The 27,646-nt window shown below is 38.1% G+C and overlaps 1 pseudogene; it reads left to right on the forward strand.

The window, feature by feature from the left end:
- The first annotated feature begins 24,723 nt into the window (after positions 1 to 24,723).
- LOC127674468 (microtubule-associated proteins 1A/1B light chain 3B-like) lies at positions 24,724 to 26,177 on the forward strand (annotated as a pseudogene).
- The last annotated feature ends 1,469 nt before the right edge of the window (positions 26,178 to 27,646 follow it).

Consider the following 27,646-nt stretch of genomic DNA (forward strand, 5'->3'; position numbering starts at 1 on the left):
TTGCTGCCTGATTGCTCTGGCTAGGACTTCAAGTACTATATTGAATAGATAGGGAGAGAGTAGGCAGCCTTGTCTGGTCCCCGATTTTAGTGGGATTGCCTCAAGTTTCTCTCCATTTAGTTTGATGTTGGCTACCGGTTTGCAGTATATTGCTTTCACTATCTATAGGTATGAGCCTTGGATTCCTAATGGGGTACAGAGCTAAACAGGGAATTCTCAACTGAGAAAACTCAAATGGCTCTAAAGCACCTAAAGCAATGTTCAGCATCCTTAGTTATCAGGAAAATGCAATCAAAACAACACTGAGATTCCACCTTACACCAGTCAGAATGGCTAAGATGAAAAACTCAGGGGACAGAAGATGCTGGAGAGGATGTGGGGAAAGAGGAACACTTCTCCATTTTTGGTGGGATTGAAAGCTGGTAAAACCACTCTGGAAATCAGTTTGGCTATTCCTCAGAAAATTAGACATAGTACTACCTGTGGACCCAGTTATACCACTCCTGAGCATATACCCGGAAACTGCTCCTACATGTAATAAGGACACATGCTCCACTATGTTTATAGCTGCCTTATTTATAATAGCCAGAGGCTGGAAAGAAGCCAGTTGTCCCTCAACAGAGGAATGGATACAGAAACTGTGGTATATATACACAATGGAGTACTATTCAGCTATTAAAAACAATGAATTCATGAAATTCTTAGGCAAATGGATGGAACTAGAAAGTGTCCTCCTGAGTGAGGTAACCCGGTCACAAAAGAACGCACATGGTATGCAGCTACTAATAAGCAGATGCTAGTTCAAAAGCTCAAAATAAACAAGTTACAACTCACCCAGCATAGGAAGCTCACGAAGAATGAAGACTTAAGTGAGGGTTCTATGGTTCCTCTGAGAAAAGGAACAAAATGCTCACAGGAGCAACAAGGGAAGGAATGTGTGGAGCAGAGTCTGAAGTAAAGGCCTCCCAGCAAGTGCCCTACCTGGGGATTCATCCTATAAATAGTCAACAAACCTTGACACTAAAAGGATGAGAAGCATGTACCAAAAGGAGCATGCCATGGCTGTCTCCAGAGGGGCCCTGCCAGAGACTTACAAAGTCAGAGGCAGAAACTAGCAACCAACTATTGGACTGAGCTTGGGGTCCCCAACAGAGGATCTGGAGGGTGGTCCAGAGGAGCTGAAGGGGTATATAGCCCCATGGGAAGAACAAGGACTTCGGACACCCAGACACCCCAAGACTCCCAGGGACTGAACCATCCACCAAGAGGTATACATGGTTCCAGCCAAAAAAAGTGGCAGAGGAATGCCTTTTGGGGCATCAGTGGGAAGAGTGGTCTTTGGTCAGGTAAAGGCTCAATAGAGGCCACAGCAAAGGGAAACAGATGGGGGGGAAGTTGGGGGAGAGTGGGACTTGGTCGGGTAGAGGGGCATATACATGGAGGCAGGGGGTGGGAGGAGGGGTAGGGAATCGGTGGGGAGGGGGGCTTTTGGGAGGGGGAAAATTGGGAAAGGATTTACCATTGGCAATGTAAATGAAGAAGATACCCAATAAAAAGAAAAGAAAAGAAAAGAAAATGGAATGCAGTTTCAATAAATGATGATGGTTGAAATGTATGTCAGTATATAGAAGAATTCAAATAGATCCATATTTATCACCCTACACAAAACTCAAGTCTAAGCAGATCAAGGACATCAACATATAACCAGATAGACTAAACCTAAGAGAAGATAAATTGAGGGATAATTTTGAACACATTAACATGGAAGACAACTTCCTAACCAGAAAACTAACAGTTAAGGCTCTAAAATCAATAATTAGTGGAACCTCATGAAACTGAAAAGCTTCTGAAAGGACACTGTCATTAGGAAAAATGGCAGCATACAGGATGGGAAAAGATCTTCACCAACTTTACACCTGACCAAGGATAATTTGCAAAATATGTAAAGAAGAATTAACATACCAATAAACCAAATAACCCAGTTAAAAATGGGATACAAAGCTAAACAGAGAAACACTTGACAGAGGAATCTCTAAAGTTGAGAAGCACTTAAAGAAATAGTTAACACACTTATCCATCAGGGAAATGCTAATTAAAACAACTCTAGAAGCCATGTTGATGACCATCCAAACATATCTACATAGAAGGATGTGGAGATACCACTGACTCTTTTTCCAGTGTTTGGAACTCTTCTTCCTACTAAACTGATTTGTCCAACCTTGATATAATGGTGTGTGCCTTGTGTTATAACTTGTTATGTCATGTTCAGTTGATATCTCTGATAAGCCTGCTTTTTTTCTCTAAAAGAAATGGAAGAGGAGTAGATTTATGGTAGAGGGGAGACAGGGAAGGGTGCTGGGAGTACTGAAGGTAGAGGAAACTGCAGTCCCATAGGTTAAGATTTTAAGACCCCACCTTGAATATATATTACTCTACCATCAAATAATGTCATACACTAAATAAGAAAAATTGAATTGAGCCTCAGAAATCATCTAGTTGCTTGTTGATTGTGGGTATAATGAGACAAGATGCTGTAGATTCTTGCCAGAACTGAGCAAAATGGTATGTGCCCCCCCCCTCCCATATTATAAAACAAAGTCAAATTTTCCTGTAAGTTGGTTCTGTCAATTTGTTTCAGGAAACACACACACATATGCATATATATATATATATGAGTGTGAGTGTTTGTGGTGGGGGGGTATCTGTGTGTCTGTGTGTGTATCCTAGTACGCACCTACTATTCTAGGGAAAGGACAACACTTCATTATCTTTCACAAACTAGATATTTGATGCATCCTTTTTCATCCCCTGAAGTTCCCATAAAAACCTCATTAGGAATAGTACAATACTTATACTGATCCTTGATATATCTTATCTAAAAAAAACTACATTAACAAAATCTCCTTTGAAATCCAGCTTAGCACTTTATTCATGAAAATATGTACTGAATTGCATGGAATGTTGATTCCCTATTATAATTTATAAAGTTGAAGTTCTATTAAATCTTCACAGAAATGTTAAAAAGTGTCACTTTATGTTTACTTTAATATTATTTTGTATTTCATAAAAAGGATATTTGAAACCTACTTCAATTTATGGAAAGAATATCACTATTAGATCCTTTTTTAAATTGGCTTTGCAATAACACCTTTTTAGTTGATTCCAAAATAGAGTTCAGTAAAAACTGTATTAATTTATTAAACACTTTCTTTCTCCCAAACCAAGCTGCTAAAGCAAGATGTTTTTGATTAGAAGTTACAGTTAAGTTTCTGATTATTTTATACTATGTATCCATATTATGGGAGGTTTTCTGTATATAAAATTGAGGCCTCTTCTTCAGTATTTTGCTCTATATTCTATCACATCTAAGGGTACAAGGAGAAAGATTTTTTTAAGTTGGATTTTTTAAATTTGTTATGTTTATAGAACTTTAATTGAACAAGGAATTGACAGACTCATATGATTTATGAATTAAGATAGATATTTTTAGTAGGTTTTTGATCTTCACCTTCTCCTTCATTTTCATCATTACCAACATTATAAGCATCAGTATCATCTAGGTTAGACACTGCTGCTACAGTGTGACAAAATCATTGTGTTAGCAGAAGTATCACCATGAGAGGAAGAACATTTAGAGGATGTAGATGATTTTCTATTAGTTAATCTTTTATTTATTTATTTATTTATTTATTCATTCATTCATTTACTTTTACATTCCAGATTTTATTCCCCTCCCATTCTACCCTCAAATTGTTCAAGAATAATGAGGAAGGACACTGCATATTCATCAAAGGGAAAATCAACCAAGAGAAAGTCTCAACTCTTAACATCTATGCCCCAAATGCAAGAGCACCCACATTCATAAAAGAAACTTTACTAAAGCTCAAAAAACATATTGAAGCCCACAAAGTAACAGTGGGAAACTTCAACATCCTGATCTCACCAATGGAGATAGGTCACTGAAACAGAAACAAAGCAAAGATATAGTGAAACTAATTATGAACTAACTAGTTATGAACCAAATGGATTTAACAGATTACCCAGAACATTTTCATCCTAAAACAAAAGAATATACATTATTCTCAGCACCTTATGGTACCTTCTCCAAAAATCGACCATATAATTGGTCACAAAATAACCCTCTACCAATACAAGAAGACTGAAATAATCCCATACATCCTGTCAGATCATCATGGCCTAAGGCTGGTCTTCAGTAACAGACAAAACAATAGAAAGCCCACATACTCAAGGAAACTAAATAATTCTCTATTCAATGATTACTTGCTCAGGGAAGAAATAAAGAAATTAAGGACTTCCTGGAATTTAATGAAAATGTTACACATCATAGCCAAATTATGGGACATAATGAAAGCAGTGCTAAGAGGAAAATTCATAGTACTACTTGCCCTGGTAAAGAAATTAAAGAGATCTTACACTAGCAACTTAAGCACACACCTGAGAGCTCTAGAAAAAAAGAAGCAAACACACCAAAGAAGACTAGACAGCAGGAAATAGTCAAATTCAGGGATAAAATCAACCAAATAGAAGCAAAGAGAATAATTCAAAGAATCAATAAAACTAGAAGGTGGTTCTTTGAGAGAATCAACAAATACATAAACCCTTAGCCAGACAAACCAGGGGGCACAGACACGGTATTCAAAATAACAAAATCAGAAATGAAAATGGAGACATAACAACAGAAACAGGAAATTCGAAAAAATTTCCCCTGTGCCCATGTCCTCAAGGGTCTTCCCCAGTTTCTTTTCTATTAGCTTCAGTGTGTCTGGTTTTATGTGGAGGTCCTTGATCCACTTGGAGTTGAGCTTAGTACAAGGAGATAAGAATGGATATATTTGCATTTTTCCACATGCTGACCTCCAGATGAACAAGCCTTTGTTGAAAAGGCTGTTTTTTTCCACTGGATGGTTGTGGCTCCTTTGTCAAAGATATATGTGTAGGTTCATTTCTTGATTTACAGTTCTATTCCATTGATCTAAATGCCTATCACTATATCAATACCATACAGTTTTTAACACTATTTCTCTGTAATACTGCTTGAGGAAGGCAATACTGATTCCTCTAGAAGTTTTTTTTACTGTTGAGAATAGTTTTAGCTATTCAGTATTTTTTGTTACTCCAGATGAATATGTGAATTGCTCTTTCTAACTCGATGAAGAATTGAGTTGGGATTTTGATGGGAATTGCATTGAATCTGTAGATTGCTTTTGGCAAGATGGCCATTTTTACTATACTAATCCTGACCAATTCAAGAGCATGGAAGATTTTTCCATCTTCTGAGGTCTTCTTGGATTTCTTTCTTCAAAGACTTGAAATTCCTGTCATACAGATCTTTCACTTGTTTGGTTAGAGTCACACCAAGGTACTTTATATGGTATTAGCCTTTTGCCTCCAAAAGAGGCTATTATGGCTTCCTTATAATGATCTCATGGCAGTCATGTTTTTGATTCAGCAGGATTTATAACCAGTCTGCCAATTTGCCAGCCAAAACCTCCACTTGGAAACCACCCTCTTCCTGAAATATAAAAATATTATCTTCCCCATGTCCAATGCTGATCCTTTGGACCCTACTTTAAGGGGAGGCAGCCCATATATACCAGTACAAAAGCTTGTTGTTGTGTTTGTTTGTTTTTAGACATATTCTTTATTTTCATTTCAAGTGATTTCCCCTTTCCTGGCCCCCCCCCCCGAAAGTCCCACAAGCCCTCTCCCCTCCCCCTGTACCCCAACAACCTCCTCCCATTTCCTTGTCTTGGTATTCCTCTACACTGCAGCATGGAGCCTTTCCAGGACCAGGGGGCTCTCCTTCCTTCCTCTTGGGCATCATTTGATATGTGAATTGTGTCTTGGTATTCAGAGCTTCTGGGCTCTGAATCAGTGAGCACATACCATGTGTGTCCTTTTGTCATTGTGTTACTTCACTTAGGATGACATTTTCCAGTTCCACCCATTTGCCTAAGAATTTCATGAATTCATTGCTTTTAATTGCTGAGTAGTATTCCATAGTGTAAATATACCACATTTTCTGTATCCATTCATCTGTTGAGGAACATCTGGGTTCTTTCCAGCTTCTGGCAATTATAAATAAGGCTGCTATGAACATAATGGAGGATGTGTCTTTATGCCAGGGAATCCTCTGGATTTATGCCCAGGAGAGGTATAACAGGGTCCTCTGGTAGTATCATGCCCAGCTTTCTGAGGAAACATCAAACTGATTTCCTGATTATCAATGAGTGCATACCACATAAATTCTTTTGTGATTGGGTCACTTAGGATGACATTCTCTAGTTCCAACCACTTACGAATTTCATTAATTCATTGTTTTTAATAGCTGGGTAAATATTCATAGTGTAAATATTCATTCTTCCATTGAGGGATATCTGGGTTCTTTCCAGCTTCTGGCTAATAAATAAGGCCTCTATGAACATAGTGAAGTTCTGGCAAGATGTGGACTGTATTTACTTTATGGATGGGAGCAGCTTCATCCAGAATGGAATTGCATGCGTGGGCAGTAGCAGTGGACTTAAAGTCTGTTACTTGGGCAACTGCTTTGCCTCTTGGAACTTCAGCCTAGAAATCTGATCTAAGGACTCTAATCCAGGGTTTAAAACTGGGAAAACAAGACATAGTAAACATTTACACTGACAACAGATATGCCTTTGCTACTGCTCATATACATGGGTCCATATGCCAAGAGATGGGATTATTGACTGCTGAAGGAATAACTGTCAAAATAGGGAAGAAATAATAGCTTTGTGTCTTCTTCTCAATGTGATTTTGTACCAGCTTGTAGATAGAGTGATGTATTACTCTGGGGATGATCTCATCAACCAGCTAACACTTCCAAACATTCAGATAAAAAGAGGGGCCATTTCCTTCTATGCAACTAGGTTCTTTCTTGGCTGGCCAGAGCTGCTAATATAGGGGACTCAAGATAAAAATTTTTCCTCCAAGATAAAAATTACAAGATTCTACAAATAGCTATATATGCAGATATACAGGAGATGGAAAGGTCCATCAAAGCCTTGCAGGATCACTATCCTCTCTGGCAATAGGAGTCTTACAGAACAGAAGAGGACTAGACTTGCTCTTCCTCCAGCATAGAGGACCCTGTATAGCCTTAGGTGAGGAATGTTGTTGCTATGTTGACTACTCAGGGGTAATCAAAAAAATCCATGGTCTTAGACAGAAAAAGACTACAAAACAGAAAAATAGAAAGAACAATCTCAGGGTTGGTATGAGTCCCTCTTCAAGTGGTCTCCTTGGATAACCAAACTTGTCTCTGCCCTGACAAATTCTTTACCCTACTGATTTATATTTGTTGCTATCAAGAACCCCTTCACAATAGCCACAGACAGCATAAAGTATCTTGGGGTGACTCTTACCAAACATGTGAAAGATCTGTATGATAAGAACTTCAAGACTCTGAAGAAGGAAATGGAAGAAGACCTAAAAAATGGGAAAACCTCCCATACTCATGGATCAGTAGAATCAATGTAGCTAAAATGGCCATTTTGCCAAAAGCAATATACAGATTCAATTCAATACCCATGAAAATCCCAACTCAATTCTTCATAGAAAGAGCAATTATCAAATTCATCTGGAATAATAAAAAACCCAGGATAGCTAAAACTATTCTCAGCAACAAAAGAAAATCTGGGGGAATCAGTATCCCTGACCTCAAGCAATACTACAGAGCAAAAGTGTTAAAAACTGCATGGTATTGGTACAGTGACAGGCAGGAGGATCAATGGAACAGGATTGAAGATCCAGAAATGAACCCACACACCTATGGCCACTTGATCCTCGACAAAGAGGCTGAAAACATCCAATGGAAAAAAGATAGCCTTTTCAACAAATGGTGCTGGGTCAACTGGAGGTCAGCATGCAGAAGAATGGGAATTGATCCATCCTTGTCTCCTTGTACTAAGCTCAAATCCAAATGGATCAAGGACCTCCACATAAAGCCAAACACTCTGAAGCTAATAGAAAAGAAACTGGGGAAGACCCTTGAGGACATCGGTACAGGGAGAAAGTTTTTGAACAGAACACCAATAGCGTATGCTCTAAGAGCAAGAATTGACAAATGGGACCTCATAAAATTACAAAGTTTCTGTAAGGCAAAGGACACCATCAAGAGGACAAATCGGCAACCAACAAATTGGGAAAAGATCTTCACCAATCCTACATCAGATAGAGGGCTAATATCCAATATATATAAAGAACTCAAGAAGTTAGATTCCAGAAAACCGAACAACCCTATTAAAAAATGGGGTACAGAGTTAAACAAGGAATTCTCACCTGAAGAAATTCGGATGGCGGAGAAGCATCTTAAAAAATGCTCAACTTCATTAATCATTAGGGAAATGCAAATCAAAACAACCCTAAGATTTCATCTTACACCAGTCAGAATGGCTAAGATTAAAAATTCAGGAGACAGCAGGTGTTGGAGAGGGTGTGGAGAAAGAGGAACACTCCTCCACTGCTGGTGGGGTTGCAAATTGGTACAACCACTCTGGAAATCAGTCTGGTGGTTCCTCCAAAAACTGGGCACCTCACTTCCAGAAGATCCTGCTATACCACTCCTGGGCATATACCCAGAAGATTCCCCACCATGTAATAAGGATACATGCTCTACTATGTTCATAGCAGCCCTATTTATAATTGCCAGATGCTGGAAAGAACCCAGGTATCCCTCAACAGAAGAGTGGATGCAAAAAATGTGGTATATCTACACAATGGAGAACTATTCAGCCATTAGAAACAATGAATTCATGAAATTCTTAGGCAAAAGGATGGAACTAGAGAACATCATACTAAGTGAGGTAACCCAGACTCAAAAGGTGAATCATGGTATGCACTCACTAATAAGTGGTTATTAACCTAGAAAACTGGAATACCCAAAACATAATCCACACATCAAATGAGGTACAAGAAGAAAGGAGGAGTGGCCCCTGGTTCTGGAAAGACTCAGTGAAACAGTATTCGGCAAAACCAGAACGGGGAAGTGGGAAGGGGTGGGTGGGAGGACAGGGGAAGAGAAGGGGGCTTACGGGACTTTCGGGGAGTGGGGGGCTAGAAAAGGGGAAATCATTTGAAATGTAAATAAATTATATCGAATAAAAAAAAAAGAACCAGTTGGGCAAATTGGCTGCAAACTAAGGAATGTCACACATAGGTGATATCTGTTGCAACAACATACCTTCCCAGAATCCCCTTGCCACACTTACCTGCAAACAGGATATATCACAGCCTTAATAAATGACAGCCCCTTCCTCACTTTCAACTGTTCTTTCCTTTGTCTTGCTCTATTTCCTCTCTTTTGCCTCCAATAAACCTCTGCCACATTGAAATGCTTTGTAATTGTGTGGTCTGACTAGACATACGCTTCCATTCCAACATATTAATGTTGGTCTTGACTTATAGTTCCTGAATAAACAGTGCTTTAGTTATGATTCCCAAACAATACCAGCCCATGGAAACATCTCAAGGATTTGAGATAACTGATTTCTCAAGTGAGGAATAAGAAGACTGAGACAGGCTTAATACATGACTGACATTGGCAGTACAGGAGAATAGGCCAAGATCTCTCTTCCTAAGATCTTGGAACTTTCCAGGCAAGTCAGTTACTGGAAAAACCCCAGACCTCAGGCAGCCAATCAGAAACTACCACACCATTAGAAACTGCCCTACACCTGGCCTGAGGAAAGGGCATTGGGTCAGCAACAGTTTCCAAGCTACCCCAGCAAAAGTTTCCATGCCACTGCCACCCCCTAGCAATGGTTATGGAATATCCATAGATATAGAACCAACCTATCACTTCCGAGAATTTACCACATGTGCTTGATATTGGTCCTTGAATGCCTTGATCTTTGTAAATGATAGATACCAACATGGTGGACTTCTGCCAATTAAAAAGCACTTTGTTTTTGAAAAAGGAGAAGAAGAAGATGAAGAAGAAAGAGGAGGAGGAGGAGGAGGAGAAAAAGGAAGAGGAGAATGAACAGGAGGAGGAGGAGAAGAGGAGGATGAAGAGGAGGAGGATGAAGAGGAGAAGAAGAAGAAGAAGAAGAAGAAGAAGAAGAAGAAGAAGAAGAAGAAGAAGAAGAAGAAGAAGAAGAAGAAGAAGAAGAAGAAGAATTAACCAAATAAATGTAAGTTCTTAAAGGGAAAAATAAATTACAAAGCCTTTTCTCTTATTTGCATCTTCTCAAAATAAACCTTGGACATCTCTGACATATATACATATACATAATTAAGTACAGCATAGCACATACACATGCATGGACAAACACTAAAATTATTGTTTGCATTAGGAACATAAATATAGTTCTCTCTGACATGTTCAATAAAGGGCAAAATATTGTTACAATACAATGCAAATTGTAGATATTGCTATAACAGTTTGAGAAAATAATACACATGAAAATATTAAGATATGTTGGAATATAATTTTATGATTGAATATTATAAAAACAAAGCAGAACACTTGATATTATTTTGGGGACAAAACGCTTGAGAAAGAAATGAAATTCCTGATAGTTTCGGTTCTATTTAGAATTTTTTCTTCATTTCCTGAATGTCTAAGTGTTAAATTTCTGGTGTGTTCCAGTGTCCTGGTCGTCAGAAGCATCAATTTCTTGAATTTCTTCTAGGAAGCAGTTATAAGGTTCATAACTATTCTCATGTCTTTTATTAGAAAGGTCTTCAATCCCAGGCATTTCCTGGTAAGCTTCAGGTGAACATTTCTCATCTCCACATATTTCTTGATGTGTTTCAAGTGAATTTACTTCAGGCTTAGGTGTTACTTCACTTACTTTGTAAGAAGCTGTGGGTACGGTGGTTTCTTCAGAAATCTCACGTAAAATGTAATCAGGTTCACCTGGTCCGTGTGGTTCAGTTATAGGTATGGCTTCCAGAGTGATCAAGATGTCTTCAAGATGAAATGCTTTTGCATGGTGCTTGAAAGTGACTTTTTCTGATCCAGGTGATTTTTGGCATGTGTTAAGAAGAGAATCTTCAGGTCCAGTCAAATTCTGGTCTGTTTCACAAAAACAGATCATTTCTGCTGTGTCATGGTATATAGGAGAATTTACCCCATGGGCAGGTGCCACCTGCATTTCCTTCTCTGCTGGTAATAGAGGCTCAGCATTTGTTTCTGAACTTTGTTGTTTATTGAAATCCTTTCGATTTACATTCCTTGACCTCCTCTGCCTCTTGTGAATCTTCGGATCTTCAAGGTGCCTTTGTAACATTTGCTTCTTTTGTGCTTCATCCTTTCTTTTTTTGAGTTGTTCTCTATTACGTAAATGCCAAGATCCAATGAGAACTGGCTCATAGGTCTTCTCTGTATCAGTGTCAGTTGTCTGGTAGAGTATCCCATGAGATTGTTCCTTCTTAAGGTCCATCTCTCCACATTTGCTTCTTGACTTTTGTGAATAAGTCAGTAAGAGAGGTAGCAGGCAGTCAGTGATCTTCCTGCTGTCTCCCTGTCCAAGCAGGGACTCTTGCTATCACAAAGCCTTTGATGATGATGTTAAGAATGCTGATGACATGATGACATGCTTAATATTTTATGAGCTCATAATGGTGACTAACCCTACCATAATGGTAAATGCACTATCTCATTTACTATTAAGTTTAATAAATAGTTTGATAAAGCAAGAAGCAAAGGTACTTTAAAAAAATGGTGGTGGAAAATATTGTCTATCTCTCTATCTAAGAATCTTTACCCCTAGTATAGTAGTTTGTTAGGGCTTAAGACGATAGCATCAGTCATGTAGCTTGAACATCTCCCAATATAAAAATTGATAATGGCAGTATCATATTCTTAATAAATGACTTTGGGGTTTAGAGTTGACATTATCTTATCATTCCTCAGTTTCTGTTCACAACCCATGTTATAGTCTTCCAGGGTGATCTAGGTTCCAATATTATAGCTATGTTATGTTTGGCTTTAATTATGAAAAGCCAGGTAAGTTCCTACGATTTCTAAACAACTCTGACGACTATTGACTTTTTCTTTTTAAATTGTCCATGAGCATGGAAGATTTTTTCCATCTTCTGAGGTCTTCTTGGATTTCTTTCCTCAAAGACTTGAAGTTCCTTTCATACAGATCTTTCACTTGTTTAGTTAGAGTTACACCAAGATATGTTATGTTGTTTCTGGCTATTGTCAATGGTGTCATTTCCCTTATTTCTTTCTCAACCTGTTTATCCTTTGAGTATAGGATGGTTATTGATTTGCTAGAGTTAATTTTATATCCAGCCACTTTGCTGAAGTTGTTTATAAGCTGTAGGAGTTCTCTGGTGGAGTCTTGGGGTAGCTTAAGTATACTACCATATCATCTGCAAATAGTAATAATTTGACTTCTTCCTTTCCAATTTGTATCCCTTTGAGACTTTTTGTTTTCTAATTGCCCTTGCTAGAAATTCAAGTACTTTATTTAATAAATATGTAGAGAGTGGAGAGCCTTGTCTAGTCCCTGAATTTAGTGGGATTGCTTTATATTTCTCTCCATATAGTTTGATGTTGTCTTCTGGTTTGCTGTATATTGCTATAACTATGTTTAAGTATGGGAATTGAATTCCTGTTCTTTCCAGGGCCTTTAACATGAAAGATGCTGAATTTTGTCAAATGCTTTTTTAGAATCTAATGAAATGGCCACGTGTTTATCTGCTTTGAGTTGGTTTATGTAGTGGATTACATTGATGGATTTCCAGATATTGAACCATCCCTGCATCCCTGGGATGAAGCCTACTTGATCAAGTTGCGTGATTGTTTTGATGTGTACTTGGATTTGGTTGGCAAGAATTTTATTGAGTATTTTTGCATCAATATTCATAAGGAAAATTAGTCTAAAGTTCTGTTTCTTTGTTGGATCTTCATGTGGTTTTGGTATCAGCAAAATTGTGGCTTCATAGAATGAGTTGGGTAGTGTTGCTTCTGTTTCTATTTTGTGGAATAGTTTGAAGAGTATTGGTGTTAGGTCTTCTTTGAAGGTCTGATAGAATTCTGCACTAAAACCTTCTGGTCCAGTGGGTTTTTTTCCATTGGGAGATTGGACTGTTAATGATTACTTCTATTTCTTTAGGGGTTTTGAGACCATATAGATGGTCTATCTGATCCTGATTAAACTTTGGTAGGTTGTATCTGTCTAGGAAATTGTCCATTTCATCCAGATTATCCAGTTGTTTTGAGTATAAGCTTTTGTAGTAGGACCTGATAATTTTTTGAATCTCCTCAGTTTCTGTTGTTATTTCTCCCTTTTCATTTCTGATTTTGTTAATTTGTATACTGTCTCTGTGCCCTCTGGTTAGTCTGGTTAAAAGTTTATCTGGTTGACTTTATTGAAGAACCAACTCCTGGTTTTGTTGATACTTTGTATAGTTCTTTTTGGTTTAACTTGATTGATTTTCTCAAAGAACCAGCTCCTGGTTTTGTTGATACTTTGTAATAGTTTTGTTTCAACTTGTTTGATTCTGTCAAATGCTTTTTTAGCATCTAATGAAATGGCCACATGTTTTTTTTTTTCTTTGAGTTTGTTTATGTAGTGGATTACATTGATGGATTTCCAGATATTGAACCATCCCCGCACTCTATAGATTTAATTCAATCCCCATCAAAATTCCAACTCAATTATTCATAGAGCTAGAAAAAGCAATTTACACATTTATCTGGAATAACAAAAAATCAGGATAGTAAAAATCTTCTCAATAAAAGAACTTTGGCACAATCACCATCCCTGATCTTAAACTGTACTACAGAACAATAGTGATAAAAATTGCATGGTATTGGTAAAGTGGCAGATGGTAGATCAATGGAATAGAATTGAAGACCCAGAAATGAACCAACACACCTATGGTCACTTGATCTTTCACAAAGGATCTAAAACCTTCCAGTGGAAAAAAAAGACAGAATTTACAACAAATGGTGCTGGTTCCACCGGCAGCAAGCATGTACAAGAATGCAACTCAATCCATCCATATCCCCTTGTAGAAAGCTCAAGTCCAAGTAGATTAAGGAACTCCACATAAAACCAGATATGCTGAACCTAATAGAAAAAGAAAGTGGGAAAGACCCTCTAGCACATTAGCACAGGGTAAAAGTTCCTGATCAGAATACAATATCTTATGCTCTAAGATCAAGGATTGAGAAATGGGACCTTATAAAATTGTGAAGCTTCTGTAAGGCAAAGGACACCATCAATAGGACAAAACTGCAACCAACATACTGGGAGAAGATCTTTTCTAATCCTACATCTAATAGTGGACTAATATCCAGTATATGTAATGAACTCAAGAAGACTCCAGAGAATCAAATAACACTGATTAAAAAAAATGGGGTACAGAGCTAAACAAAAAATTCTCAACTGAGGAATACCAAATGTCTGAGAAGCTCCTGAAGAAATGTTCAGCATCCTTAGTCATCAGGGAAATGCAACGCAAAACAACTTTGAGATTCTACCTCATACCAGTCAGAATGGCTAAGGTCAAAAACTCAGGTGACAGTAGATGCTGGTAAGAATGTGGAGAAAGAGAAACACTCCTCCATTGCTCATCAGTTTGATGGTTCCTCAGAAAATTAGACAGAGTACTAACTGAGGACCCAACTATATCACTCCTGGACATATACCCAAAAGATGTTCCAACATATAACAAGGGCACACATTGCAGTATGTTCAAAGCAGCCTTATCTATAATAGTCATAAGCTGGAAAGAACTAAGATGTCTCTCAACAGAGGAATGGATATAGAAAATGTGGTACATTTACAAAATGGAGCATTACTGAGCTATTAAAAACAATGAATTCATGAATTTCTTATACAAATAGATGCAACAAGAAATTATCCTGAGTGAGATAAGATAACTCAAACACAAAAAACACACATGGTATGCACTCACTGATAAGTGGATATTATCTCAGAATACCCAAGACATAGTTCATAGACCATATATAGCTTAAGAAGAAAGAAGACCAAAGGGTGGATACTTTGGTCTTTCTTAGAAGGGATAACAAAGTACCCATGGGAGGAAATACAGAGACAAAATGTGGAGAAGTGACTGAAGGAAAGGCCATCCAGAGACTGCCCCACCTGGGTGGTCCATCCCATATACAGTTACCAAACCCAGACACTATTGTGGATGCCAACAAGCACTTGCTGACAGGAGCCTGATATAACTGTCTCCTGAGAAGCCCTGCCAATGTTTGACAAATAGAGAAGTGGATGCTATCAGCCAACCATTGGACTGAATGAAAGGTCCCCAATGAAGGAGCTAGAGAAAGGACTGAAGGAGCTGAACTGGTTTGCTGCCCCATAGAAGGAATAACAATATGAAGCTACTACTACCCCCAGAGCTCCCAGGGACTTAACCGCCAACCAATAAGTAGACATGATGGGACCCATGGCTACAGCCACATGTGAGGCAGAGGATGGCCTTGTCTGAAGATGAGAGGAGAGGCCCTTGGACCTGTAAAGACTCTTGACCTAGTGTAGGGGAATAGCAGGGCAGGGAAGCATGAGTAAGTGGGTTGGTGAGCAGAGGGAAGGGAAATGGGGATGGGGATGGGATAGGGGGGTTTCCGATAGGAAATGAGTCAAAGGGATAACATTTGAAATGTATATAATGAAAATATCTAGTAAAATAAAGAAATTGGAGAGATCTCAAAGCTCTAGAACAAACAGAAGCAAGCTCATGCAAGGAGAATAAAAGGTGAGAACTAATAAATCTGAGTGCTGAAATGAATGAGATAGAAACAAAGAGAACAATACACAGAATCAATAAAGCACAGTTTGTTATTGTGGAAAGTGATAAAATAGAATAATACTTATCCAAACTAAATAAAAATCAGAGAGAGGGAGACTATTCAAGATAACAATGTCAGAAACAAAAAGGGAACACATAGCATCAGGCACTGAGGAAATACATTGAACCATTAAATCATACTTTTTTTTGAGAGAGGGTTTCTCTGTGTAGCTCTGGATGTCCTGGAACTCACTCTGTAGACCAGGCTGGCCTCAAACTCAGAAATCTGCCTGCCTCTGCCTCCCAAGTGCTGGGGTTAAAGGCGTGCGCCACCACTGCCTGTCTAAATCATACTTTAAAAATGGTGGTCCCACCTCTTTGCCCACTTTCATTAGACCTGGGGAACCTGAAATATATAGGTAAACTTCTCTTCACCCAATGGTCTGGCCTCCTTGCTGAATTCTGCAGGGCAACCTAAGCTGCCTTGAACAGCCTGATATCATAGGAGGACCTCCATTTTCCTGCAACCTTTCCTACCATCTTCATCAGACCTGCAGATCCTGAATCTTAGAAGTAAGCTTCTCCTCCCCTACCCATCTTTCCTTCTAGATGAGTCCTCTTGGGCAAACCAAGTTGCCCTGAGCATCCTCTTGTCCTATGGGACCTCCATTCACCTGCCACCTCTCTGCACTCTCTTATTGAACCTGAAGTTCCAGAAACATACAAAACTTTGATTCATGAACCACGTAGACCTGCAGATAATAAACGCTACAGACCTGCTGATCTAGTATCACACACCGAAGGATAACCATCAGAGGCTCACCACACCAGGACCATAAATGTTAACCCCATCCAAATACCTACTATAACAGGAACATCCAGGGACAAAAGCCATTCAGATGGCTAAAGGCCCTCAATAGCACACAATCAACAAATGCCAGAACAATATGACAGCTTCAGAGCACAGCTACATTTTTGAAGCAACCTCTGTATATCCTTACACAACCAAAGCACAAGAAAATGACATCAAAACCAATCTTATAAAGGTGATATAGGCCATCAAAGAAAAAATATAAATCTTTTAAAGATATACAGGAAAATACAATCAAACATGTAGAGGTCTTTAAAGAGGAAACAAATAAATTCCTTAATTTCATAAAGGAAAATACAAGTAGACAAGTGAAAAATAAATAAATAAAACTGTGCAAGTACTGAAAATGGAATAGAAGCAATAATAAAAACACAAATGAAGGGAATACTGGAGATGGAAAACCTAGGGAAGAGAACAAGAACAACAGATGCAAATATTGCCAATAGAATACAGAAAGTAGAAGAGAGAATCTTGAGCATAGAAGATACAAAGGAAGGTATTGATACATCAGTCAAATAAAGTGTTAAATCTATACATTTCCTAATGCAAAATATCCAGGAAATCTGGGATACATAAGAAGACAAAGCCTGATGATAATAGGATTCAAATAAGGAAAAGATTTCCAACTCAAAGGCACAGAAAATACTTTTGATTAAGTAATAGAAGAAAATTACCTTAACCCAATTTGGGTCATGCCTATTCAGGTACAAGAAGCTTGTACAATACCAATTAGACAGGACCAGAAATGAAAATCCTCCCACCATATTATAATCAAAACAAAAAAATATGTAGAACTAAGACAGAATATTAAAAGCAGCAAAGAAAAAAAGGCAAGGTAGCATTCAAAGGCAGATGTAACATAATTACAAGAGACTGCTCAACAGAAACTCTAAGAAGTAGCAGGGCTTAAAAGCTCAAACACATTCTCTCTCTCTCTCTCTCTCTCTCTCTCTCTCTCTCTCTCTCTCTCTCTCTCTCTCTCTCTCTCTCTCTCTTGCACACACACACACAAACACACACATGCACATGCACACGCACACACACACAGAGAGACACAGTGAGTGAATGAGTGAGGGAGAGAGAGAGATCAACCTAGACTACCAAAGCCAGCAAAACTCTAATACTCTCAGTCACCATATATGGACCAAACAAGATATTTTAGGGAAATCCAAATTCAAAACAAAATTTATCCAGAAATCCATCCTTACAGAAAATTCCAAAGGAAAACTCCAACCCAAGAAAGATAACAAGATTGAAGAAAACACAGGAAATACATAATTCCATACAAGTCAAAACAAGTATAGCATACACATATGGTAACACTGCCAACATCAAAAAAATAGGAAATGACAATCACTGATTATTAATATATCTCAACACCAATTGACTCAATTCCTAAATACAATGACACAGGCTAACAGAATGGGTGCAAATACAGGATCCATTATTCTGCTGCATACAAGAAACACACATCAGCCTTAATGATAGACATTACTTTAGAGTAAAGGGATAGGAAAACATTTTCCTAGCAAACAGACCCAATAAGCAAGCTAGATGAGTGATCCTAATATCTGATATAATGAACTTTTAACCAAACATAATCAATAGAGACTGGGGAAGAGACGTCATACTCATCAAAAGATAAATTTTTCAAGCTCATATCTCAATTCTGAACATCAATACTCCAAATACAATAGCATTCACATTTGTAAGTGAAATATTGTTAAAGCATAAATTGTAAATCTAATCCCATAAAATAATAGGTGAGGCTTCAATACCCAACTCTCACTAGTTCCATACAACATGAGAGAGAAATTCTTAAATTCGTATGGACAATCCAAATCTCCAGGACATTCTAAACAATAGTGAACAATAAAAGAACTTCTGGAGGAATCACCACCCTGACCTTAAGCTTCACTACAGAAGAATAGTGATAAAACTGAATAGTATTGGTGCAGAAACAAATTGGTAAATGCAATTGAATCAAAGACCCAGAAATTAACTCACAAACCCATAGACTCTTGATTTCTTGATAAGGAATCCAAAACCATACCATAGAAACAAGAAAGCATCTTCAACAAATTATGTTGGCCTCACTGGATGTCTACATGTAGAAAATTTTATATAGATCCATGTTTACCACCTTACATAAAACTCAAGTCCATGTGAATCAAGGACCTCACCATTAAATGAGACACACTAAATCTCATAGAAAGGAAAGTGGGCAATAGCCTTGAACACATTGGTACAGGACACAATTTCAGGAAACAAAACACCAATGGCTCAATCACACACAATTTCAGGAAACAAAACACCAATGGCTCAATCACTAAGATTAACAATTAATAAATAGGACTTCATGAAATGGAAAATATTCTGTAAGGCAAAGGAGACTATCAATAGGACAAAATAGCAGCCTATAGATTGGGAAAGGATCTTTACCAACCCTTTATCTGACAGAAGTTAATATACAAAATTTATGAAAAATTTAAGAAGTTAGTCACCAGCAACCCAAATAATCCAATTTAAAACTGTGATACAGCTCTAAATAAAGATTTCTCAACAGAGGAATCTCCAATGTCTGAGAAACATTTAAATAAATGTCTAAAGTCCTTAGTTCATCAGTGAAATGTAAATCAAAACAATCCTGAGTTTCCATCTTGTACCCATCAGAATGGCTAAGATCAACAACACAAGACATAGCACATGCTGGTCAGGACATAGATCAAGGGGAAAACTCCATTTTTGGTGAGATTGCAAACCTGTACAACCACTTTGGAAATCAATACACCATTTTCTCTGAAAACCTGAAATACTTCTAGCTCTAGAGCCAGCTATACCACTCCTTGACATATACCCAAAAGATGCTGCACTATCCCACAAAATCACTTGCCCAACTATTTTCATAACAGCTTTATTCGTAACAGCCAGAAATTGGAAGCAACCCAGATGTACCTTAACTACAAAATTGATAAACAAAATGTGGTACATCTACAGAATGGAATACTATTTAGGTATTATAAACAAAGATATCATGAATTGGGCAGGCATATGTTTGGTACCTGAGAATTTGATCATCAATGAGGTAGCCCAGACTCTACATGACATGCATGATATGTATTCACTTATAAATGAATATTAGCCATAATGTATAGTATACCCACATATCTACAGATCCAATGAAGCTAAACAATAAGGAAGGCCCAGAAATGGATGTTTGAATCTCAGAAAGGGAAAAAAAACAGTCATCAGAGTTACATGGAGGGAGGGAACTGTGTATGAGAGGTGACCTGCAAGGAATGTGAGTGGAAATGGGATCAGGTGTGTGGGAAGAGAGCATAGATGGCCATTGGGTCAGGAGAATGACTAGAAATCTGCTGCTGGTAGGAGTGGACAGAGGGAAGGAGCATCTAGGGAACATGCTACAGACATGGGAGAGGGGAGGTTTCTAGGGAAAAATGGGGTGACTTTACCTGAGAATAACAGCAGTGAATATATAGAACCTGAAGAGACCTTCTCCTGTAGCCATGCAGGGACAACATTGGAGTGATAGGTACACCAACCCACCCACAAAACTTTCAACCCAAATTGTATTATGAAAATTGCCTATGAAAATTGCAGGGATGGAGGATAGAGTACAAACCAAGAGATGACCAATCCAGTCCAACTTGAAATGCATCCCATGCACAAGCACAAATCCCAGAATCTATTAATACTACTTTGTTATATTTGCAAACAGAAGTTTAGCATGGCTGCCCTTTGAGAGACTCCACCTAATAGCTGACTCAGACAGATGCAGACACCCACAACCAAACTGGATTGAGCTTGGGGACTCTTATAGAAGTATAGGAGGAAGGATTTCTGATCCTAAGGGGATAAGAACTCCACATGAAGACCAAAAGAGTTGCCTAACTTGAAACCTTGAAGCTTTCAGAGAATGAACCACCAACCAAAATCATGCATGTGCTGGGCCTAGGACACCCTGCACTTATGTAGCACAAAGGCAATTTGGTCTTCATGTGGGTCCTGAATAACTGGAGTGGTGGCCATCCCAAAAGGTGGTGCTTGTTCATCAGTAATATTCTTCTATCCAGGCTGTCTTATCTGGCCTCAGTGGGAGAAGATGTGCCTAGTCTCACCTAGACTTGATGTACCATGGTGGGAAGATATACAGGGGCCCACCCACTCAGAGCACAAGGGGAGGTGGGACATGGAGAAGAATTGCAGTAGTGGATGACTGGAGGGCGTAGTGAGGAGGATGTGAAGTGAATAAGTAAAATACAAAAATGTCTAGGCCTATGATGACTCATTGCAAAATTGTATCAGCACATTAAATGTGAACCAATAGCTTTTTCAATGTACTCTGTAAAATATAAAACAAAAGTATTCTACAAACTCATTTTAAGAAAGTAGTATTAGGTTGTCATCCACACAGACAAAAAAAAAAAAAAAAAAACCTAAAAAATAAATCTACCAACCACTGATGTTCAACTCTGATGAACATAGACACACAAATTATCCATAGACATGCCTATAAATGAAATTCAAGAACATCAAAAATGCTCATGCAAAATAATTAGTGAATTTTATCCAGAGATTCTAATATTTTTCAGCATATACAAATCAGTAAATGAATCACATCATATAACTGGACCCAAGGACAGAAATTATATCCTCATATCAATAGATACACAAAATTGACAAAACCCAACATGACTTTATCATAAAAACCCTGCGTGGCTCTCTATGACATAGCTATGGCCCACATCAGAATGTAATGTGAATTATTAAAAATGGGAGCTAATGAAATTATCAAGCTCCTGTACAGTAAAGAAAACATTTGAATGACAGGAACAGTCTAAGAACCGGAGAAAATATTTGCCAGCTATATATCTTACAGAGGACTAATACCAAGAAAACTGAAAAACTAAAAAAATACCCCCAAAAGAGTAAGGAAAGGAACAACTTGCCAAAAATTTAATTAGAAAACTGAACAGAGCTTCAATCCTTTTCCTTCGCCCAATACCAGATCATGTTCCCCTCTCCCGCCACTCACTACCCCCTTTTCCACTTTCCCTTCCATGTCCCTCCCCCTCACCATTTGTGATTGTTTTGTTCTCCCTTCCAAGTGGTACAGAGGCATCCTCACTTGGGCACTTCAGCTTGTTGTACTTTTTGAATTCTGTGGACTGTGTCTCAGGTATTCTGTACTTTTTAACATCCACATATTAGCAAGAACATACCATGCTTGTTCTTTTGGTTCTGAGTTACCTCACTTAGGATGATATTTTCTAGTTCCATCCATTTGCCTGCAAAACTCAGGATGTCCTTGTTCTTAATAGCTGAGTAGGATTCCATTGTGTAAATAAACCACATTTTCTGTATCCATTCTTCTGTTGTGGGAAATCTGGGTTGTTTCTAGCTTCTGGCTATCACAAATAAGGCTGCTATGAACATAGTGGAACACATGCCCCTGTTATGGTGGGGCATTTTTTGGATATATTCCCAAGAGTGGTATAGCTGGGTCTTCAGGTAGATCTATTTCCAATTTTCTGAGGAACCTCCAGATTGTTTACCAGAGTGGGCGTACCAGTTTGCAATCCCACCAGCAATGGAGGAATGCTCCTCTTTCTCCACATCCTCTCCAATGTGTGTGTCCACCTGTGGTTTTGATCTTAGCCATTCTGATTGGTGTAAGGTGTAATCTCAGGTCATTTCGATTTGCATTTCTCTGATCACCAAGGACTATAACCCTGAGGGTCAGCAGAAAGAATGGAACCAGGCAACCTCCAGAGATAGGATGTTGAAGGGACCCTACAGAATGCACCAGAGACCTGGGATGTGAGAGGCTATCAGGACTCAAAGGGAAGGACCTTAGATGAAATGCCTGAACATAGGGAGAGAGAAATTACAGAGCCCATGTCCAGCAGGAAGACAGAGCATCAAATGATGGAGAGCGTGGTCATCCCACAGTCACAAAACCTCTGATCCATAGTTGTACCTCTTTGAAAGAATTGCAGGGATGGAAATGGAGGAGGAAAAGAAGGTCCATGTGGAAATGCTGGGAAAGGGAACTAGGAGAGGGTTGATGGGGGAACAGGAGATGGGTTATGAGACTTTTGGGAGGAGGGACCAGGAAAGGGGACAACATTTGAAATGTAAATGAAGAATGTAAATGAAGATATATATATATATATATTCAGCAACAGACCCAAAGTAGTGGGATCCAGCTCAAAGGGAGGTCTCAAGTCCTGACACTATTTCTGAGGCTTAGGAGTGCTCACAAAAAGGAAACTAGCATGACAGCACTCCAGAAGACCCAACAAGCTGCTGAAAGAGTCAGAACCCACAAGATCTCTTAACACTGGACCACCAAACAAGCAGCAGACACCAGCTGATATGAGGCCCCAAACACGCATATAGTAGTAGAGGACTGTTGGGTCTGTGTTCATTCAGAGATGATGCAACTAACCCTCAGAGACTGGAGGCCCCAGGAGTTTAGAGGTCAGAGGATTTGGGGATGTGGGTACATCCATGTGGAGATAGGGTTGTCAGGAGGAGGCATTGGGTGTGGAACAGTCAAAGGGTGGACGGCGGGGGCGGGGATAACATATGAAGTGTAAAAAATAAATTAATTAATTATAATAAATATAAAATAAAAAGAAAACTGAACAGAGTTCTTAAAATAAGAAATATACATTGTTGATGAGTATTCAAAAATGTGTTTAACATCCTTACCCATCAGGATCAAAATTAAAGTACTTAGAAATTCAATCTCATTCTCATTAGTATGGTTGTCATCAAGAAGGAAAAATGGTAAGAAGTGTTGGTCATGTTGAAAAAAAATGTAATGACCAGTGTATTGGAAGAAGTGTTTGAAATGTTGTATTCTGAGGATGGTACGATGCAGTTATGACCTCAGAGTAGCCAGGCCTGCTAGTATTTGAGCTTACACAAAATTGCTTTTATCAACAGTCATAGATCAAAAAACGTTTCATAGAACTCTGCCCCTCTCTGTTTAATTATGGGCTATTGATAGGTTCTGGAATAGGGATAGTTATTGGTTTCAAATTTGTGAACACTGAGAAACTCAACAGGAAACAATGGATGGTTTAAAACTCTCATTTCTCCAGATGATCCTGGTTAAACTCAATTAGTCTAATGTGGGTAAAAGACTTAAATGAAAGAAAATGACTTGTGTAGAGAAGGAGAGACAAGTGGAAGAAAATTGAAAAGTATCAGGGTGACAGTAATCAAATGAACTTTATGGATTATGAATCTGTCAATGAACAAATTCAATAAAAATGATAAAAAACCCCAAATGAAATTAATTAATTAATTAATAAACCCAACAACAAACTACAAAAGGAAATCACAAAGCAGTAAAGGAGAGGCACAGAGGAAAAGGGCACATTTATCAAGGATCATTTTAACCATGTTTATAATATATAGTGTTAGTGATAGATTTGATGTAAAAATCAGTGTTAAAGATGCTTACCTATATATTTGGCCCTGTGTGCTCCATTCTATTTTGTCCTCAGTACTGCTCAAAAATATACAGTGCATGTTCCTTTTTTAAATATCAATGTACTTAACCTTTTTGGTCTTCAAAATATACTGCATAAATTTATTAGAAAAAAACTAGAAGCTATTGATTTTTACCTTTAATTCTTACAATCCGTGCTTGTAGCATCACTGACACTGGAAAGAATACAGAGAAATGCTTTGATTGCCCTCTAAATGATTTCTCATCTTTAACACCAGCTGAAATATCTCATTTTTATAAAACTTGACAAATGGTATCATGGAGAGTAACAGGCTTCATGGAGAAATTTCACCATCCATGTGAAATCATAAAATTTTAGAACTGGAAGATTATTTAGTGATCATCTGATTCAACAGCCTCATTTTTCAGCTGACTAAACTAGGGCTTCCCAGACTACCAAGAGCCTGAATGCCTTCTTTTGGGGATAATGTAGCATCTTAGGACAATGATAAAGGCTTCTCTGTAGCATCTATAAAAGAATTAAATGTTGATCTAATCATTTAAAGATATATTTCTGATTATCTTGCACAAGTACTCTTATATGACTCCCACCTTTTGTGTCCTTGAAACAGTTAAACATGTGTCTTCAATTTTATCAAGAGAAAAGGTAAAGGACATTCAGCCTTAATAGATAATGAGCATTAAAATTAATCAGTGATGAAATGTGTATTATCAGACATATATTTCTAACTTAAGTGTATGAAAAGTATTGAGATTCACTACTCTGTAATTTGTAGAAGGACATCTGAGTGTGCATGAGTCTTTTGTATGAGAGAACATAACACATTCTACTTCATTGATTCTCACAACTTAACATGTTATTTAATATATAATAACCTAAAAACATGTACTCTATTGATACTTTTAAAGAATTACTTAATAATAAAGGAAGACAAAAATTGTATTATCCTGTACTAATTTATTCTCCTGTGTTGTATAAATGCCGATTTACAAAAATATGCAGGTTATATAATATGCACTCTATTTTTATACTGCATCAAAATGGAGCATCCCTTTCCAGAGGAAAAAACATTTGCTTTTTCCTGCACAATGATATATAGATTTATATCTATGCCTACATACCTACCTATCTATCCTCTGAATTGTGTTTCCTGGATGTTTTCTTAGTAAATGACATAATATTCTATAGATTACTCAAGAGTGAACATTATATATTTATAAATCCAAATTGTATGTTGGAAGGAATAGAGGATAATATGTATGAAGTTGAATAATAATAGTTCATGATTATTATAATATCTAAGAATACATTAATAAATTATAGTTCCTAGATATTTTGGGATTATTGCCAGACCCCATTTTCAGAACAGATGACACATGTCATGTACACCTCTATCTGAATTAAATGCATTTTTCTTTGGTAGAATTTCAGCCCTTTCAGATTTTGATATTTGGGTCTGGGTCCAATCTGTAAAATTAACAATTGAACCAAAATGTAAAAACTTATACCAGCATAAATAATTTCAAAATGAAGGAAAATATTCACTACATGTGGGTGCTTAAAAACAAAATGATGGCCCTGACTTGGCTGCAGGCTGAGAGACACACAAGGGAAGTGATTTTAGCGGGAGCCAGATTTTCTGACCCAGGACTCCCACGTGCCTTGCTTGCTGTCCTAGAAGAACTTCAAGCAGCACCGGACCTTTGAACAAAGTGTGAAAAATATCCGGCTTATCTGGAAGCAGCAACCCACCAAGATCCCAGTGATTACAGAGCAATACAAAGGTGAGAAGCAGCTGCTGTCTTTGACAAGACCAAGTTGCTTACAGGAATATGAGCAAGCTCATCAAAATAATTAGAAGGTGCTTGCAGTTCAATGCTAACCAAGTCTTCGTCCTCCTGGTGAGTGGGCACAGCATGGTGAGTATGTCCACGCCCATCTCTGAAGTGTATGAGAGTGAGCAAGATGAAGATGGCTTCTTGTATAAGGTTTCTGCCTTGCAGGAGACATTCTGGACAGCACTGGCTGTGTAAAACAAGAACGATGCCTAATGGTTGTTAAGCCCTTACCAAGGCAAAAAGGGACATTACCAGCAGACACTGGACAGCTCACCACATACAGATCAGAACATAGGCACCCATATTTGATATTAGGAACTGTTCATCAGCTGGAAACTGAGCTCTGTGCAATGGTATTCAGCTTGGAAACTCAACTAAACTATGCTATCTTGTATTCAAACTTTAGAAGTTTAAAAATAAAATACTTTGCATCCTAAAAAAAGTTGAAAAAAATCCCTAAGCTATATAAATTTTACCAGTAAGATATTAACTACTAATACTGCAAAGGTAAAATATTCTTCTTCTTCTTTTTTTTTTTTTTTTTTTTTTTTTTTTTTTTTTTTTTTTTTTTGTATAGGACAGAGAACTTTATTTAACATTTGAAGCCCTTAGTGTAGGTCTCCAGCCTTACCTCACTAGCTGTTTGGTCATGAATAAACAACCAGTGTCTTCCTGACTGATTTCCTTGGTTAGAACATAGAAGCCTGCTGATTGAGGGAGATGATAGGTGAGGGACAAACAGCTTGGCGCCTTCCCTGAAAGAGGGACTCCCTTATGCCTGCTTTCCTTCCCTTATCCTGGTGGAGTCTGCCGGAAGAGCAACAGTGCATTATCAGACTGTGTTCCTAGATCTACCAAGGGGAGCATTTTAGCCATAGGGATGGCACCCCTTGATCCATGCCAACATAAACCTGGGTGGTGACGGAAGAGTTCTGCCACTGTTCCCTGAATTCCATGAAAATGAAAGCATTCTCTAACCACATGGCTTTCCCTTCAGAATGAAGAATAAGCAGTTGGCATCTGTGTGTTAGCCAAACACCCAGTTTTAGAAGCACTCACCTCCTTATGAATCTCTGAGCCCTTTAAATATCTAATCAGTATCGAGGACTGTGAAATGTTATTTGCCACAATTCTAGGAATCACCGAGTGTATATACAGATGAGGAACATCTGGTACTTTATTATTCAGTTCAGGAATGGTATGAACCAACAACCCCATTTACTTTTATAAAAGAACCCTCCCCCTCTCTGCTTTCTTTTTTTTTTTTATTCGATATAATTTATTTACATTTCAAAGGATTTCCCCTTTTCTAGCCCCCCCACTCCCCGAAAGTCCCGTAAGCCCCCTTCTCTTCCCCTGTCCTCCCACCTACTCCTTCCCACTTCCCCGTTCTGGTTTTGCCGAATACTGTTTCACTGAGTCTTTCCAGAACCAGGGGCCACTCCTCCTTTCTTCTTGTACCTCACTTGATGTGTGGATTATGTTTTGGGTATTCCAGTTTTCTAGGTTAATAACCACTTATTAAGTGCATACCATGATTCATCTTTTGAGTCTGGGTTACCTCACTTAGTATGATGTTCTCTAGCTCCATTCATTTGCCTAAGAATTTCATGAATTCATTGTTTCTAATGGCTGAATTGTGTAGATATACCACATTTTTTGTA

Source organism: Apodemus sylvaticus, chromosome X, assembly GCF_947179515.1.
Source record: "Apodemus sylvaticus chromosome X, mApoSyl1.1, whole genome shotgun sequence".
NCBI classification, from domain to species: domain Eukaryota; kingdom Metazoa; phylum Chordata; class Mammalia; order Rodentia; family Muridae; genus Apodemus; species Apodemus sylvaticus.